The following is a 5,324-nucleotide window of genomic DNA, read 5'->3' on the forward strand; positions in this document are numbered from 1 at the left end:
TTTTTTTTTTTTTTTTTTTTTTTTTTTTTTTTTTTTTTTGTCCCAAGCTTTTGTGCGGCGCCAAAGTGTTTGAAAGATGCTCTGGGGCAGCCTTTGGCTGGAAATGAAAATTGCTTTTGGGAATCCCACAAAAAGGATTAACTTTGACTTCATCTCTGTTTCGTTCTCCAAATTAATAATCAATCTGCCAGCTGGACCTGTGCCAAGAACTTGCATGACCGTGCCTGGTTAGTGAGGGGTGGGGGGGGTGGAACGGCAAGAAGAATCAGAGAACCACAGAATTGAGGTTGGAAGAAACCTCTGGAGATCATTCGGATTATTGAAGTCTCAAATATACACCCCGTTTCTTTTTTTTTAAAAAAAACACCTTCTTTCTGATCCATGCCTCTTCCCACAACAATGGCTCTCCATTTGTGCAAATTCCTGTTCAGAACAGCATTTCTATTTAAGAAAGTCCTTAAGCATGTGCTTAGCTCCTATTTAAATCTACGAGACAGTGCTTAATTGCTTTTTCCCATCAAGTGCTCAGATAATGTTCACAGTCATGTTGTAACATATGGTGAAACGTTTTCTTGTGGAACATCACTGGAATTACACTGGAGATAAATCTGACCATAGACACTAGAGACAGAACCAACTTGTCAGGTTTTCTGCTAATGCTTCCAGTACAATGTTTTTTTATGCCAGTCTGGTTTGGGGATTTCTACAATTCCTCTCTGACTGGCTTGTAATCATTCTGACTACACTGTTCTCTAATATTCTGCCCACGTTTTCCCTTTAGTACAGTTCCTCTTTCTTCCCTCCCCTCTTGAGACGGCCTGGAAATAATTCTGCTTCCTTATTAGTGTACCTGGATCCAATATTTGCGAATAACTCAAATTCTGCTCTTTTTCTTTGCCACCGAGCTGTGAGCATGGGTTTTCCATTACAAACCCAGGATATTTTTTTCTGCAGTCAAAGGTTTTCCTGAGAAAATAAAGTCTCAGTACTGATTTACAGATGAAACCTGTATGCACAGGCATGCACACAGACACACACATATACCTCTGTTTAAGGACCTGTTCATTAAAATCCCATTTTATTCTGCAGCTTTTAATCAGGTCCATGATGAAAGTATTTTGCATATAAATATGCAATATCCCCTTTTTGCAATATCCCTTTTTTGCAACTCAAACAGATTCCAGTGAAACAATCTTGGTATTACAAAATTCAGAGATCAAACCATTCCGGATTTGTAGTCTGCCCCGGACTATGAGGCTTTTGGTAATGCTTGCTGGCTGAACCTTTGTCTGAGCAGAACATTATTCGCATCCAACAAGACTGAAACTCCCTCCGATATGATTCCCTGGACCATGGAGAGATGCCACTAGATCTCTCTTGGTGGTACCTGCAGCAGATGTTGCTGGACAGTCTCAAACATTCATCAGCCACGAGTGGGACCACCCAAAAATCATAAGACGGGCATTATTCACCAAGAATTCACATCAATACAGCTGTGATTCTGAACCCTTCCAGTCACAACCGAATCGTGCATTTTTAGGAGTTTCTCAGCAACAACATGAAAGAGAAATTAATTTTAAAATAACAAACTAGGCTTGAATGAAGGTTCATAACATCATGCCCACACTGGGAATAAGGCAATGCTGGCACCTGGCCTGAGAGCCATGCGTGAAGCAACGAGCAAACCTTTAGATGAAGTATCCCTTGGCCCTTGGGATGCTGCAGTGCCCCAGAAAACTTTTGCTCATCTCTGTGAAGACTGAGCTTAGCCTGCCCCTTGTCACGCGGTAGAACGTGGACAGCGAAAAGAGGCTGGTGAATCCCTCCTACCTGCAAATATGTTCCCCCAAGTCAGCTCCAAGACACATCCCAGAAGGGTGCAGCAGTGTTTCCATCAAAAGGATGGCAGGGCAACAAGAATAGGAAATTACGATTTTTCAACGAGGAAAGAAGGGTTATTCTTCTGAGGAGCTTCAACTCGGAGGAATGGGCACGTTCTTTGAAGAACCCAGCATTCGGATATTCTCAGTAGTTTAATAACTGCTAGTAATTACAAATCATTGGTAGTTACGAGGGCCAGATTTTCATTTTCTATTAAATGACAGAGTCGGACTTATTCTGAGGTGATTTACACCAAGTTTCTGACTCAGCATGTCCCACGGTGCCCATTCTTTCTGTGATTTATAGCAGCTCTTAAAGTAAAAACCGGATGGCTTTGATCCAATTGATTTCTTTGAATCCAACGGGATAAATAATCAGGTATCAAAACAGATCTTAGAAGAGCAAAGGGCTGTTATTACAATTATTTTTCGGTTTGCTTAGCACTGTGTGCTCTTCCTGTATGTGCATCTAGACATGGATATCGGACTGTGCCAAGTGTGGCTTTGGCCCGGGATAGACTTTATTCTGATATTGCATTCACCATTGTCCCGTCAGCTTTTCTGCCATGAGAGAGCGAGACCAGCACATCATCTAGGGAGTGTTACTTGTTTTCTGATGAGTTCCCTGGGGTTTCCTGTTTTGGTAGGCTTCCTGAATTTTTTTTTTTTTTTTTTTTTTTTTTTTTTTTTTTTTTTTTTTTTTTTTTTTTTTTCATTTGGATGAGGTTACTTCTGTTGATGCATGGCCCAGATCTGTCCCAGCCTGCTCTGAAAGCTGGTAAATGAGTAAAGCTGGGCTTCGGAATGGAAAGTGATGTTAAGGCAATTGTATTCACCCATTTCAAGAGAGTTCAATAGCTTTGGGGGCAGGTGTGCATGTACACGTATTTGATTCTTTAAGAATGATAGCTCCACGCATGTCTATTTGTTGTGAAAGCCTCCTTAAAGCGAACAAACAAAAAAGTTAAGGATAATTAGGATCCCTTTTACGAGCACTTTTCTAGATATCTGCAAAACCCACAAATGAAAAAGATAACCAGAGCACTAAACACCTCCCCCCAACTAAACAACAACAACAAAAAAAAACCCAAAAAAACAAGTAAAGACAAATAAACCAATATCTAAAAAAAACCCAAAAAAAACAAACAAACAACCCACACCAGTCTGTTTTAAAAGGAAAGTAGAAGCTGTTGTAGAGATATGGACAAAGGATAAATTGAGAGCAAGTATTACAAATTAAAAGCTTGGAAAAGATAAGAAAAAAAAAAAAAAGAGGTGTAAGAATTTGATTGTTCGGGGTGGTTAAAATGAATAAAAAGGAAAATTTAGAGTACAATAAAGCCAAAAGAAATCCTAATGGTATTGGTTTGTTACTAGATAGAAATGACAGATTTATTTATAATAATGCAGAAATTTCAATGAATGCCTGTATTCTGTAATTGGAAAAGAGCCTGGTTACTTAATCCACATCCCGGGCTAATTAAATACTTTTCATTACACCAGCAGCTAGAAAACATGCTATACATCATCTAATAAAGCAAGATGGTTTTAAGAGAAACAAGACATTGTAATTTTGCATGCAAGAGTTTTAAAAGAGCAGGCTAAGGCTAATTGGGGATCATTGCTCTTTAGTAAAAGAAGGGTGGAAGCGTTCCCAAAACCGGGAGAGAGGAGCATGCATCTGTAAGCACAACAGCCTCACTCCAGAGCCACCCGCCTCACATCTGTCCTAGGCACAATGACACACCATCTGATACGGGATCCAAAAATTAGGGGATTGTGGGAAATATTATGATTATAATTGAATAATAGCATAGTCATTAAAACAGAGAAATTAATAGCAATCAACTTATGGAAAATAGATCTTGTCAAGCTAAATTAATATTTTCTACGAGAATACATAACTGGTTGGTAGAGTCTGAGCATTTGTCATCATTTGTACACATCAAAAATAAGGCGTTTGTCTTGGTGACGGTGAATAAACAGAAGGACTGGCTAATGCAGTTCTTGGAAATATCAGAGGTACCTATAGGGGAGAATACAGAATTCATATTCCCTCTGAGATTGGCCTTAGATGTCTCAGTCCCTTCCAAGAAGGGTGTTGGGGAATTGCAGAAGGTGCTTGGAAGGGACCAGAGGACAATGCCTGAACCTGAGAGTCTCCAAGAGGTGATGTGGCTTGGCTCAGTGAAGAGCTGACTGTCCAGGGAAGGCGGATTTATGACCCGTCAGCTGGATGGACACGCAGTGGGGTCCAGACATTTAGAAAGCCCTGGATGGGCGCCAGAAAAAAACTGTTCTATGTGTAGCTGACTTCTACAGTATATTTTTTTTTTTTTTTTTTTTTTAATCATGAAAAGTGCTTTAATCCGAAACTGAGATAATTCGGGAAGGCTCAGTGCCACGTGTTAAACTGGATCGAAGTAGATAATCGCAATCGAATCAACAGCATGTGTTGATATGCTGTTACCCTGTTGGTACCCAGCCCATCCTCCCCACGTTCTTGCACAGTGGTCAGGGAGGTGAAGGGAGGCTCCGTCTCGTGGTGTGAGGAGCGGGTCGGGGTGTGTGTATGTGGAGTTGAGACCTGCAAAAAACTTCTCTGCAACTCAAGAGAGGTCTTCTGGGGTTAGCATGGAGAAGTCTAGGCCATCTGTGATACACCTAAGGCTGCTGAGCAGCTTGGCTCCACGTGGAGCTGCCCTGATCTTGCTGCGGGCGTTCTTGCCTAGGTCCCCCCCTCTGAGGATGGTCAGATGTGGAAAGGGGACATCTTCACCCCTGTTGCTCCAGTGAAGGCACATGGCCCTTTTCCTCTGCCTCCACCTCCTGTCCCAGGAAGCTCCAGTGGAGCCCAGGTTATCCGCAAGGATCCTGACCTTCTCCCCATCCATTGTATCTCTGCACTTACTCTCCGCATTTTCACCCCGTATGTGACCACGTTTCAGGAGAGTGGTCTGGAGAAGACGCAGAGTCAATGGGTGGAAAACGACAGCACTTTTTGGGTGACGACAGCACCATGGCATGCGAGGCAGAGCAGGAGATTCCCCTTTTCCCTGGCTTAGCCCTTAGTGCTCACGTGGAGGTGGGGCTGCCATAACTCTTCCCGATGCAACCATCCCACTTACGGGATGAAGGCCAACTTCACGTGGAGTCTTTCCCACCTGTGACCCCGTCCCTACTCTGTTGTTCTTCCCCAGCCTGAAAGGATGCCATGAGAAAGCAGGGACTTGTCCCTTCGATCTCTTGGCAGGGACATCCCTGCCATGCCCAGAGCTCTGGGGGTGCAGGGGGGGTCTGAGGGGGGGTCCTGTCATGGCTGATGGAGGCGCTGGCCCCAGAGAGCTGGGGAGAGGGAACAGAAGGAGGGAAGAGGGACAACTGGAAGGGGTAGGCAGGAGGAGCAGCTGGTGCTTGTGGAGTAATGGGAGGGGAGGGGGGGGG

Source organism: Athene cunicularia (genome assembly GCF_003259725.1).
Source record: "Athene cunicularia isolate RWA chromosome 2 unlocalized genomic scaffold, athCun1 chr2_part1, whole genome shotgun sequence".
Classification (NCBI taxonomy): Eukaryota; Metazoa; Chordata; class Aves; order Strigiformes; family Strigidae; genus Athene; species Athene cunicularia.